The 14,179-nt window shown below is 35.4% G+C and overlaps 2 protein-coding genes across 4 annotated transcripts in view; one reads left to right on the top strand and one right to left on the bottom strand.

The window, feature by feature from the left end:
- Positions 1 to 14,179, bottom strand: part of LOC145252622 (tetraspanin-5-like) — a 220,598-nt gene that overhangs the window by 205,043 nt on the left and 1,376 nt on the right. The gene's annotated exons all lie outside the window — the stretch shown is intronic.
- The window catches only part of LOC145252621 (DNA polymerase beta-like), a 14,100-nt gene continuing 13,876 nt past the window's right edge, over positions 13,956 to 14,179 (top strand). Inside the window, exon 1 of the mRNA XM_080112341.1 lies at positions 13,956 to 13,974. The gene's annotated coding sequence lies outside the window, so the exon portion shown is untranslated. The remainder of the gene's footprint in view (positions 13,975 to 14,179) is intronic.

Below are 14,179 nucleotides of genomic sequence, written 5' to 3'. Positions count from 1 at the left end.
AAAAAGAAGTACATGACAACCTCCCTACCAGATATTTTGACAACGGGATGTGAAGAGAAGCTATTCTCTGGATATTGAGCACCTTTTGTTGTCTGTGCACTGGAAAAAAAAAACTCCCCCCTCCCCTCACCCAAAAATAAATAAGTCAAAACAACTTTACTTTCAATCAAAATAGCAGGGAGTGCCCGTGCAACAGAAAAAAAAAAATGAGCCGCGGAGGGTAGGCTCAGACATAAAACGAAAAAAAGAGGGAAAGATGGGGGGAAAAAAACGTTATTTGGCAAACACGTTTGCCCACACAGCCATGAGTGCTTATGACATCATGACATTGCAAAATAAGTTTTTTAAACAGTTTTATTTTGATACGTATGTGTGATTTGCAAAAACAACGATGTGAAAATAGACCCCCCCCTCCAAAAAGTAGTCCAGTTGATCACCACAGAATTAATCTTTTTTTCTCTCTAATTTTCACATATTATGCATGGTACATAATGTAATTAAATTCTTTTTAAGAAAAAAATCCAGGTTGTCCTCGATGGTCGTACATCTAAACAATATGATATAAATGCGCGAGTACCTCAGAGGTCTATGCTTGGACCTTTATTATTCTTGATACTCATAAATGACCTCTCTGATAAAACTGTCTCTGAGATGAGTATATTTGCTGATGACACCACTCTCTATAACAGGCACCACAGTAAAACAAACGAACACATATCTCAGGAAATAGTAGAAACACTAGAGGATGACCTCCAATCTGCAGTGAAATGGGGGACAAAAATGGATGGCCACATTAAATGCTACCAAGAATAAGCTTGTTTCCTTCAATAATTACAAGAAACCTTCTCTTCCACCAATAGCAATGGCCAAGAACGCATTACCCGAAAGTACTTGCTTTAAACTCCTCAGCCTAACGTTTACAAGGAACATGAACTGGAATAGATACATTGACAGCATTGCCAAGACTGCTGCGAGAAAGTGGGCTCTCTCTACCATGCTAGAAAACTACTTACGCCTGAAAGTATCCTGTACCTCTTTAAGACCACAATTCGCCCATGTATGGAGTACTGTTGTCACATTTGGGCTGGTGCATCTGCTACTTGTCTCTCAGGGTTCAAAAAAGAGTCACAACCTGATAGGTCCTAAACTGTCATCTAGGCTTTAGCCTCTGTCCCATCAATGAAATATTGCATCCCTCTGCCTGTTCTTCAAGTACTTTAATGGTGAATACTCTGACGAACTACAAGCACCTGTACCCCACCTCGACGTGAACACCCCCGACAAACCCGACAAGCAGCTAAATCCCACCCCTTCACAGCAGAGATCCCAAGGTGTAAGAAAGCCTTCTACTCTAATAGTTTCTTGCCCAGAACTGCTTGACTTTGGAACTCGCTTCCAGGATTCTGCTTTCCCAACTATACTGAAATGCAGAAGTTCAAGTGTAATGTGAACAGGCATCTTGCTACTTATCTCCCTTCATAATACCCCTGCAGCTTATGTCCCCGATAGTAGCTCCCTACATCAAAGTGGCACTGTGCCTTGTTTGGGGTGAAAATTTGAAAAAAAAAAAAAAGAAAAAAAAAAGAAAAATTATACATCCAAGGCATTGTTCTTGCAGATGGTATTGATTTCGAATCGGGTGGATGCGGATGACAAAAGTTTTTAGTAGACGCACACACACGCACACACACACTGGTCTCCTTTATATAATAGACTAGCATGGATACCCAGCGTTACCCAGGTGAACATGAAGTTCGGTTTGGTCACAGCTGGTATACTAAAGGTATTGAGCAATCCCCAGAAAAAAAGTGAAAAAGTAGGTGACAACTTTCCTACAAGCCACCTAAAAAAAAAAAAATAAATAAATCAAAACAACTTTTCCTTCAATCAAAATAACAGTGAGTGCCCGTGCAACTGCAAAAATAGCTGCGGTAGGCAGGTTCGAGCCTGAAACGCGAAAGAGGAAAGAACGGAAAATCGTTACTTGGCAAACGCTTTTGCCCTTCGAACCACAACGACTTATGACGTCATGACCCTTCAAAATAACGTTTATAACCATAGTTTCAGTTTGATATGCATGCGTGACTTGCAAAAATGGCATCGCGAAAAGTGACCCTTCTTGCAAGAAACGGTCCAGTTTACCACCACAGAATTAATCTTTTTTTCTAATTTTCACATATTATGCATCTGAGACATCACTCTTTCAGATGGTATCAATTTCAACCTGGTTTGATGCGGCTGACAAAAGTTTTTAGCGGACGTACGAACATACGTACAAATCGAGGTTTGAGATTTATAAAATAGACTCGTGGGGGTACCCGAAAAAATTTAGCCACAGTAGGCAGGCAGGCTCGAACCTGTAATGCAAAAGAGAAAAAAGAGGTGAAAAATTCTAACGTGTTAGCTGTAACGGCCACAACAACTTATGACGTCACAACAGGTCGAAATAACGTGTTTTTAAATGTACACCGAGATTGCTAGGCATATGACTTGTAAAAATGTTGGTGCAAAAACGGACCCTCCTTGCAAAAAAACGGCCCAGTTAAGTTACGCAGAATTAATCTTTTTGGCCAATTTTTACAGATTTTTCATCACACAGACATCAAACACACAGACACACAAACGCACATTTTCTCTTTTATATAATAGACTAGTGGGGGTACCCAGCGTTGCCCAAATGTGGAGAGGTTTTATCTTAAGGATATTCAGCAATCCATCCCTAAAAAAAAAAAAAAAAAAAAAAAAAAAAAAAAAAGCAACGAAAAAGATAAATTAACCACAGTAGCTAGGCCTGTAACACTAAGAGTAAAAGGTGAAAAAAAAGCAAACGCTTTGGATGTTCGCCCACGCTACTTGTGATGTCACGGGCCTTCAAAATAACGTCTTTTATACATATGTGAAAATCACGCGGCAAGAATGACTTTGCAAAACCCCTCCTTTGAAAAAACGGCTCAGTTGATGGTGAAAGAATTAATGTTTTCGGACAATTTTTGGATATTTGTTGTCCGAGAGACAAATTTTTCTAATGGTACCAATTTTGTCAGTGTTCGTTGCATGTGTCGAAAGTTTTTGGGTGGCATACAAACTTCTATTTTACATATTAGACTAACAGGGGTACCTGGTGTTGCCCGGTGTGGAGAGGTTCTATGGTAAGGGCATTGATCAACGGAGCCTTAAAAAATGTTTCAAACAGAAAAAAATAAAAATTAACCAACCACCCTAAAACAATATAAATAACAGCGAATATCTGTGTGATTGCAAAAAAAAAAATAGTAAGCAGGCAGGCGGGTTCGAGCCTGTAACGTGAAAGAGGAAAAGATGAAAAAAAAACCCAACTGCTTAGCCCCCACACTCATTGCAACAAATGATGTTGGCAGCATTTGAAATAAGGTTTGTCATTGCAAGGCATGTGATGACTTTTGCAAAAATGTCGACAAAAAAACTGACCCCTCCTTGTGAAAAACGGCCCAGTTGACAGTAAAAAAAACAATGAATGTTTTTTGCCAATTTTTGGATATCTGTCGTCCGAGAGACTGAGCTTTCAAACGATACCAATTTTGTCAGTGTTAGTCAGGTGTATCAAAAGTTTTTAGCGGATATACACTCAAATGCACACACAAACAATTTGGTAATATCAAAGTTGACTTGCAGAAATGGATACTTAAGTGAATGAGTTCACGCAGGTGCAGAAATGAACACCTGGCTTTATTTGTTTTCTCACAATGTTAGCGAAAACCAGCCTTGCGGATAGCAAAATGAAATCACACACTTTAAGTCTGGTTGTATGCCAGTTAAGCTTTCAGCTTTCTGCCGTATTCAGTTTCTCCCTCGATGTTGGGGAAGTTAAGGGGGGCCTCTGACAGTGTCCAAATGAATAGCAATTGTCTGATATAAAGGGTTTCCTCCACATGGATCAAAGCTGATTGCTTTCAAGACGTCCCGGCCAGGAAGGTCGAAAAGCAGTTGCCTTTGTTTCGACAGTTTCACTTTATTTATACAAGAAAGACAAACAAACACTGGGAACAAGGGATTTTTTAAAAGTCGATCAAAATAAAGATAGAGACGATGTCCGTTCGCAAATCAGAGATATTATAATCTAGGAAGTATAAAGAAAGTTCTCCAAAATAGTAACCTCATCAAGAACTCCCCCCCCCGTGAAAAAAGCCTTTCTTGGACATACAAAAATCTCACGGCCGTTTTGCCTTTTATATATATAGACTAGCGTGGGTGCCCGGCGTTGCCCAAATGTTTGCAGGTGTAAAAGAAAAAAAGAAAAGGTTTTGGTAGGTAGGTAGGCTTGACGTGAAGGTGAAAAAGAAAGTGTGAAAAAACTGACATGTTACCGCTCGGCCACGGCGGGACAGGAACTGAAAAAGAGTTCTAATTTAACGATTAAAAAGTTAAGTGAGAGGTGTATAAATTTAATGAGATCAAACATCAAACCATAGGGGAAACTTAACTTTGGCTGCAAGCCAGTTCCCCCAAGATGTTGGGGAAAACCAGCTCCATAAAAAGGTGAGTGTCCAAATGAATAGCAATTGTCTTACGTGACGGGTTTTGGCCGCATTGATCAAAACTGATTGCTTTTCTGGACCTCCCAGCACGAGTGCCAGGTAAACGCTTTGGATCAGATTCAGTTTCGCTTTTATACTGAAAAGCCAAACAAACACGCGGAAAATAAAAATATTGCGAAAATAGCATATAAAAGTCGTCCAAATAAAAGATACACGCAATCTCGTTTTGTTAATCAGAGATATTATAATCTAGGTAGTATATAAAAACTTCTAAGAAACAGTACCAGCCTTTGGTGGACATGCAAAAACTGTGCACCCACGAACACACATTTTGCCTTATATATATATATATAGATAGATAGATAGATAGATAGATAGATAGATAACAGACGAAAAAGATTGTAAACTGCTATTCCTGTATTCCATAATTCTAAAATAAACGCAAAAAGAAAATGAAGGGAGCGGGCTATATTTAGATTGAAAACCTAGTATAGTTTCATTCAAACACTACTGTGTTTGAATATATGGTTAAATGGCAGTTTTAGTCATTTAGAACCGCTTTAAAGTTTCACTGCTCACTCAATTTTCGTCTAAATTTCAAACAATTATTACAGTTTATAGATCACCTTCTCAGCTATAGTGTGAAAAAAGAATTTCAATTTTCATTCAGTAAAATAAATGAATTTACTGGTGTTCAAAATCGTAAAAAAACATAACGAGGTGAGCGACGTTTTTATGACTGGTTTCCATAGCAACTGTGTCGATTCAGCAACTAGTGTTGCTACTAATTCACCGCTCTCACTAAAAGAGAAGTAACAAGTGAAACAGAGAGAATGAAAGCAGACGAGTGCCGTACATTGTTTTACATGTATGTTATGTTTATGCGGGCAAAAAAATAAAACTGAAATTAAACAAAGAACAAGTGAATTTACTGGGAGCCTGGAAAACAATTACAATAGAAAAATGCGAGCATGAAAAGTAATATGGTTAAGCTTAAACATGCAAAAGAAAAGGACAAGATATTCTAGTAAAAAATATAAGTTTATAACTTAAAATATTGCAGCATTAAGAATTTTTTTTAAAATTCAATTTATAACATTATATAATCAATTCTTAATGCTGCAATATTTTAAGTTATAATATAGATAGAACTAAAATATGAAATGAACCAGCGGTTTGACACAATAGTCAGCCATTACGAACAGTCCTAGAGACATGGTGGAGAGGAGAATAGATGTTACCATGAGAGTGAAATTATCTCAAACCTGCTTGGTGTATAGAAGCTAGAAACAAATAAGAAAGTTTGGAAGAATGAAACGAGCATATATTTTTTGAAAACACACTTCAGGCAACCTATGCACCCCCCTGCCAAATTTTCACAACAAGCACTTGTCTTGCTACAACTGCTATCAACGATTTCGCCCATTCTCTACCTGTATTTAAATTTAAATGCAAATTATATAGACAAGGCTTTTTTCTTAAAACTGCCCGCCTATGAAACTGTTCCACTTACCTGTTTTCCAGCTAACTACAACATAGTCGTCTCCAAGTCCAATACAAACAAGTTATTGTTTTAGTCACCTACTTAAATAATTAAAATCTACAAAATTTCCACTACTAAGCTATTGTCTCAGTGACCATCTTACACTCATTAACCCTTATCCTTGAGAGGCCTTTGAGTAGCGACTCCCTTGTAATATAAAAAAAAAGTGCCTGGCAAAAGAAGGATTTTGCTTAAAAGCTATAATAATCAACGTTTGTTTAATAGTATATCAACCATTTTCAACTTATTTAATACTAAAGCAAGTGTGATTCTTTGAGAAACTTATTCTTTAAACCTTAAGTTTATAAGCACTGCAAAAGAGTCATAAAGGACATGAGAGAGTCGGATGCTCAGTCCGTCAAGTTAAAAGTAGCTGAGCAGTGGTTTGGTTCCCATAAGTTTTGGCGAATAACAAACAGGGTCCTGAACAGAGAAGTGTCCTTTATTCAACCATCATCAATGGATCGGAAGTAATTTTGTCAGCATCTGACAAAGCCAAACTCTTTGCTAAGAACTTTATAGCAAATTCAGCGAACTACAATACACATTTCCTCCTATGACTGAAAACACGCTAAGTGATATACAATTATTAGTGTGTGATGTTGCCACACTTTTCAAAATCCTTGTTTTAATAAAATAACTGGTCCTGGCGGCATTCTAATTATAGTGCTCAAAAACCTTCAACAGGAATTAGCTCCCATACTTACAAAGTTGTTTAAACATTGCCTTAAGTTAAGGAAAAATGTTTCCCAACACCTAGGAAAACTTCATCAGTCTGCCCCATATTTAAAAATTTTGAAGATGGGTCATTTGCCTCTCAGTTCAGACCAATCAGTTTCCTGTGTTTCATGAGTTGCTAGAATCTGTGATAAATAGAGTAGTCAATCACGTTAGCAAAAATAACCTACTCAGCAACATGCAATATGGTTTCAGTTCTGCTAGATCTGCAGCTGATGTGCTAACTGTAACATCATATAGGATTAGTGAATCTCTTGATAGGGACTTTGTTTCTAGAACAATTGCTCTTGATAGGGTATGGCATAAAGGCCTACTTCGCAAGATTTCCAGATATGGAATAGCTCGAAATATCCTCTCAAAATCCTTTCTCTCTGATAAGTTTATATCAGTTGTTAATGAGCAGAAATCAAAAGCTCATAGTATTAATGCTAGTGTCCCTCAGGAATCCATGCCAAGCCCAACAATCCTGATTTTCATCAATAATCTCCCAAATCACATTCTTAGATCATTCGTAGACATTTACACAGATGACACTACTATCTTTGGTAACACTTCAAAGGCAGGCAATGACCAAGATTTGATTCTTTCTCTTCTGGCCTTGAGCATGTGGTGCAATGGGGAAAAAGGTGGTTGGTTAATTTTAATGTAGCTAAAACCAAGCTTCTCTCTTTCCATCATCAACGCTCTGCGCCCCATTGAAATGAATGACTTCTGTCTTGAGGAAGCACCATGTTTTAACAAGCTTCTGGAACTAACCTTCACTTTTGATCTGAAATGGAACACATTAAATCCATTGTCAAAATCACCGAAAATTGTTGGATCATTCTACTGCTCCAGTACATATCTCACCGTCAATGCAATCTTCTACCTGTATAAGAATCACATACATCCTACGATGGAGTAATGTTGCCACATCTGACCAGGGGTTACTCAGAGCACTCTGTCCTGCCTTAACAGAGTGCAAAACTGGTAAATGATACCGTTTTCTCTTCCCTGCAATCTCTTTCCAACAGAAGAGATGATGTGAGCCTGTCTCAGCTCTATCGGTATTTTCATGACAAGTGCTTATCTGAGCTTCAATCTATCATCCCCCATTGCCAAAATTTCACAGAAAACACTCCTCCAGCTTTAACCACTATCAACAATTTCTTCCACTTTCTATCTGTGCCGAAATCTAAACGCAGATTCCATGAACAAAGCTTTTTTTCCCCCCAAGAATTGCCTACCTGTGGAGCTCTGTTCCGCTGGCTTGCCTCCAGTTGACTACAATATGGTCATCTTCAAGTTCAATCTGAACAAATTTCTGTTGAGCCATCGCCTTAAATAATCAAATTATACCCAAATTTCCACCACTAATGATTACTACACTGTTATTCCGATGACAATCGTTCACTCATTAACCCTTATTCTCAAGTGGCCCTTGGTTACAATCTGATTGTCTTCAAGTCTAATGTAAACAAGTTCTTGCAAAACCGACTTCCTAAGTAATCCAATTTACAAAATTCCCACTATGTTTACTACGCTATAATCACATTGACTAATGTATAACCATTAACACTTATCCTCGATTGGCCTCTGGGCCTTGATAATTGGTGATTCCTGTGTAAAAAAAAATAAAATAAATAAAATAAAATATTAATGCCAAATCAAATCGTAATTTATATGTCACTAGCATTTCAGCCCGGCGTTGCCTGTGTGTTTGGAGGTGTATGTTGAGCAAAAAAAAAAAAAACGGTCAATTTTTGTAACTTTGACCCCTATTATGACCCCTTAAAATTTATTGTTTTGGGCTCAATTCAAATTATTAAGTTAGATCCATGTCCAAGGAACCTATATCTAAAATTTCAAGTGTTCAGACCCAAAATTGTCGGCGGAATTTGGTAGAGTTCTCAAAAGTCAAATCGTTAAACTTTGACCCCTTAATAGCCAAATTTCTGTCCGAAAACCGATTACAAAGATTTTCTCCAAATCTCAGTACCCTGTATATCAAATTTCGAGTCTGTAGACTTAAAATTGACAGAGTTATTGCGTTGGAAAATGCACACACACACACACATGTTCACTTTTATATATATAATAGATTATTAAGGCTGTGACAACAGAATATTCTTTTCATTCTTTTGAATCTGACACAGACACACTTTATCAACCGAGAACCACATCCGTCTATATAAAAAAAGATATTAACGGATATATACTCAAGAATCAAAACAATGAAAAGAATATGCTGTTGTCACGGCCCTAGTCATTATATCTTTATATTTTTTTATATAGATCAACTGCTTTGAAATTGTTCACTATTGTTTATTGTACCTGCTCTCTAGAATGTTTCTCTTATAGGGGCCAGATCAACACATTGCCTAAGAATATATTTGATTGTGTACATAGTCTGGTATACATGGTACATTGGTTACTGTTTGTCTTCAAGCAAGTAGAAATGTGTAATCCTTGCATGATCTATGTAAAGTCTTGATAAACACAACTTGTAATGAAATAAGTAAAAAAAAAAAACAAAAAAACAAATCACTTTATCATAAGTATTACAAGCAGGATGGCCTGGCTTTGCTCGGGATTGAATCAGAAATGTTATGTCAATTTGCACGCAATTCATAACACCATATTACCTTGTGTTATGTTGATTAATTGGACTATTATTCTCCTCTTGGGTGTCATTAGCACACCGTTTCGGTCGCTGCAACCTGCGGCCTTCTTTGGGTGTTGAAAACATGCTTCTTTTTCCCTACTAAGGAAAAGAGAAAAAAGAAGCCTATTCTCAACGCCCGAAGAAGGTCGCAGGTTGCAGCGACCGAAACGTTGTGCTAATCACACACAAGAGGAGAATAATAGTTCGATTAATCAACATAACACAAGCATTCACATCTCTTCTCAAAAATTCAGAATTGCACCATATTACCTTATATATATATATATATATATATATCATTCATTTTTGGGGTGGGGTTCAAAGATTCACTGATTGGATGGACAGTGGTATAAATAAAGTGACATTAATTGTAATAAATTTCGATAAATTTATCGTCTTTAACCTCCTGGAGGCACAAGCGGCGTTTTGAGAGAGAGAGAGCGAGGGTTTTTTTTTTTTTTTTTACACGGTGGTCACCACTTATCAAGGCCCGGAAGCCACTCAGGGATAAGGGTTATTGCAAGTACAGTACGTGACCATGAAGAGAAGAAAGAAAAGAGAGAGACTACACGTGTCTGTAATAAGAATCTAGGATGTTTCGAGCAATAGACACCTTACTCTGCTGTTTCTTGAAAGGGGTTATTTTTTTTTACATGAAATAAGTAAGAAATGAAATAAAATTTTGAATTTAAAATACACAAAATTCCAAAGTGTTTATTTTCATTTATTTTCGAAATATACATTATTTTAAACAGCGTAAAATACATATTTTCGACATTTCTTCTGACAAATGTAAATGAAAAACAAAAATGAAGATTTGAAAACAATTACAATCTTTAGAATTATTTCAAATAAAACCATTTTAAATTGGCGAGTTAAAATCATTTTACATAGCATTTTCAACATTTTATCCGTTGAACAAAATGACCGCCTGTTTGTGTAATAAACGTAAAGTCCATTACTTTTCCATACACAAACAATAATACGACACACATTTGCATTCCATCTGTTGCTTTGTCTTTTATATAAACGAAAGTATTAGTTTCTGTGTGCGTGTGTACGGTACGTCTGGCTAAAAGTCAAAAACTACATAAGACACATTTACATAATAAGATTGTGTGACTTAACTGGTCATGGCAAAAAAAAAAAAAAGCAAATGCTAAAATCGTTTCCTTAGGGTTAACAAGGACGAAATTAGTGGAGAGAGGGTCTTACTGGAAGTTGTTCCAAAACCAACACTGAAACTAAGTGAAATAGCGAACTTTTGTTCAATTTTTGGTATGAAATTACAACACTTGAAAGCGTGGTACAGGGAGGACCGTTAAAAGAAATATTTACAGTAGATTCTTACACCACAGAGGCAACATACCTTGATTGAGGTGAATTGAAGTGACGACGCTCGTTTTTACGTTATTCAAGATCCCGGCCAACACCGGATAGGAGTGCAAGTTTAAATAAAAATAATTCGTACAAATATAAGCTAATTTTAGTATGAACACACACACAAAAAGTAAAGCAAATAAAAATATTTGGTTAATTTTTGCTTCATTTCACATTGTGGCTGTTATGGATAGGACTGTTTTGATTTAGGACCAAAATTCTTTAGTTAATTAATGGAATTTTTAAAAATGAAAATGTATTTTTCATAAAAGTAAGTTTGAACATTTCCGAAATTTGTAGTGTTTTCCTCCTAAATAACTAATAAACAAATAAGTACACGGTTATCTTTACGATTACCGTTTCCACTTCACTTCCGGAATTTTTTAGTTTTTTTTTTCTTAAATAATAACATTATGTACAAAAACACTTTAACGTGGGATAGGTGAGATCCTTTATCTATTCTGTACTTTCACCTAACAATTTAATAAACAAAATATGCTGTAAAAAAATACAAACGAAAGAACAACCGGAAGTGAAGTGGAAACAGTAATTGTAAAGATAACCAGATAAATAAAATGAGATATTTTAAATGGTCAAAAAATGTAGGTCATGTGACCAAATAGCATGCGTTTTCCCTTTCAAGCTTTAGTTAGTCTGATTCAATAATAATGGGGAAAATGCAATTTGAGGGAATTTATTATTTAAAGACGGCATGAAGACAAAGAAAAAGAGAGCCCTTCTTTAAAATGAAGAAAAAAAGCGAAATAAATATTTAGTTCTACTGTAATTATTTCTAAAATAAACAACATCTTTTTTTTTTTAATTCGAACGGACAAAAATGCTCGTATAGATTAGCCCCAATTGGCTACCCATATTGACTAGGTATCAATACCGACTGAGTTCCATCAGCTGAAAAACGGACATACAAAATGGAATGCGAAAAAAACCCAAAAAAACACTTGCTCAATTATTTTTTTTATGGCATTTTTTTTTTTTCCTTTTTACTGGTATTTTTTTTTTCTTTTTTACCGAGACATTTTACTGGTATATTTTACATTTTGTTATAAAAAACTGGCGTTACTTTTGAGTCGCGAAGATTTTTTTTCCGGACATTTAGGAGATTGTCCCCCCTCTCACCTCTAAATTCCACAATTTACACCTTTATTTTCTCTCCTTTTTATTACGTTGATTTCATCGATTACAAACTTAACTTTTAAATTGAAAAAAGAAAATTGAATAAAAAAAAAAAAAAAATTGAAAAAAAAAAAAATTGAAAAAGAAAAAATTGAAAAAAAAAAAATTGAAAAAAAAAAAATTGAAAAAAAAAAAATTGAAAAAAAAAAATTGAAAAAAAAAAAAAAATGACTGAGGATCAGTTTTGAATTATGGGGAGCAATCTCCTAAACTCCGCCAAAATCAAAACCCATTTATTATTACCAACGATTGTTTTAATTAATGATTAAATGTGAAGGAGTTAAAGTTTTTATGAATAAAAATACATATTAAATATTGAAAGAATAGAAAAAAAATGCGAAACAATCACGCAACGAAATAGATTCCATCGTAAAAATAAAAGTTCATTTTTTGTGATTGAAACAAAAACTACAAAATAAATATTCAGTTTGAGCGAATAAACAAATTGGAACGAATTAATCTTTGTTTGACGAACCGAACCTTTTTATAATTTCTAAATAAGAAAACAATAGACATATTTTTTTTTTTAATAGAATAAAGAAACGAAAACAAATTGGGTACAATTGACGGGCCGTGCTGACTGCTGAAATAATAACGTTATTATTAAGAAAGCCAATCTTAACGTGGGGAACGGGCTTTAATAAAAACTATTTAACTTTCACCTAACAATTTAATAAACAAAAGATAGCTGAAAAAAAAAAGTACGGTCCGTAAACTGCATAAACGCAGAAATCTTTCTAAACCGAGGCAATAGTGACTCTTTTCGAGCATTAATCATTTTCTTTCTTTTTTCTTTTTTTTTAGGGTAAATAAAATAAAATTCTGAATAATAATTTTTTTATAAACATAAGGAAAGCAATTCTAAATGTAAACAAATATGAACGAATGGATGGACATGTTTTCTGATACTACACTTAATGAGGTAGAAATCCTTCTAGACCGACACAATTTTTGTCTCATCCAAAGTGCTCCTTTTCGGGAATATGGATAGTCTTCTATATTAAAAACGGACCTTATATATGACTCTGCTCTCGTGAGGAGGCAAGTAAGTAAGGGACTTGTAAAGAACGACGGTGGGGGGGGAGAGATAAACGTGGAGATTAATGATCACTCTTGAATGAATGAAAAAAAAAGGGGGGGAAGTATACAAGGATTTAGGGAGGAGGGAATATGAACGAGAAGTTTTTGAGGAGGGGGGTTTGTAAATAAAAACAAAAATAAATATAAGAAAAACAATTTAGTAAACAACTGACTGAATTATAGTTTATCTTTTGTACTCATGCAGAGAGTGATCCGTGCTGGCTGAAATAATAACGTTATTATTTAAAAAGCCATTCTTAACATGGGGAGGGTGTTTTGTACCTATTCTGTACTTTAACCTTACAATTGAATAAAAACATATCAAAACTGTAATTAAACGTGGAAATACGTTTTAAAAAAATAGCGCGGATCACTCTCTGCATTAGCACCTTATCTTTTTCTAAATAATGAACTTGTATAAACTGGCGTGTGCGTGTACGGGGGTTGGATGTGTGAGGGAATGAAAATGGGGGTTTCTTGTTTCTTGAGAGAAAACAATGAAAACAGCCTCCAGGGACGAAGTGAGGGAAGGATGTGGAGGAAATCTCAACAGGTTTATTTATTTATTTTTCTCAGTCTCTTCCATTAAACCGAGTTTTGCCGAACTAAATCTAAAACTTAGATTAGGATTATAAAGAAAACCGTTCTGTTCAAATTCTGCAGAAGTACGACAGAAAGAATGAAGTTTAAATGAAAACAAACAAACAAAAAAAAAAGCAATCATGAACGTGTTAGTAAACAAATATCATTTTACTATATTGAATGAATGGATCTGCAGAGATGATGATGATGATGATGAGTGTGGATTTTCTTTCAAGAATGAATGAAAAAAGCCTACGTGGATGCAGATGAAGGAGAATAAATACGGAGAAATCTGAACGGTACTAAAAGTTTTCTTTCTTTCTTTTTTTTTTTTTTAGGTGGGTATAAAATTTGAACCGAACCAAATCAACTTCTACCGAAGTAAAACTGAAACTTAGGGGTGGCCTATAGTAAAAAAAAATCCTTATGCAGAATATGGATCATGCTGAAATAATAATGTTATTATTTAGGAACTCATTCTTACCATGACGAGAGGGGGGAGGC

This window comes from Euprymna scolopes, chromosome 29 (assembly GCF_053919585.1).
Source record: "Euprymna scolopes isolate OS-2025 chromosome 29, ASM5391958v1, whole genome shotgun sequence".
NCBI lineage: Eukaryota > Metazoa > Mollusca > Cephalopoda > Sepiida > Sepiolidae > Euprymna > Euprymna scolopes.
This window is presented reverse-complemented; position numbering and strand designations above follow the sequence as displayed.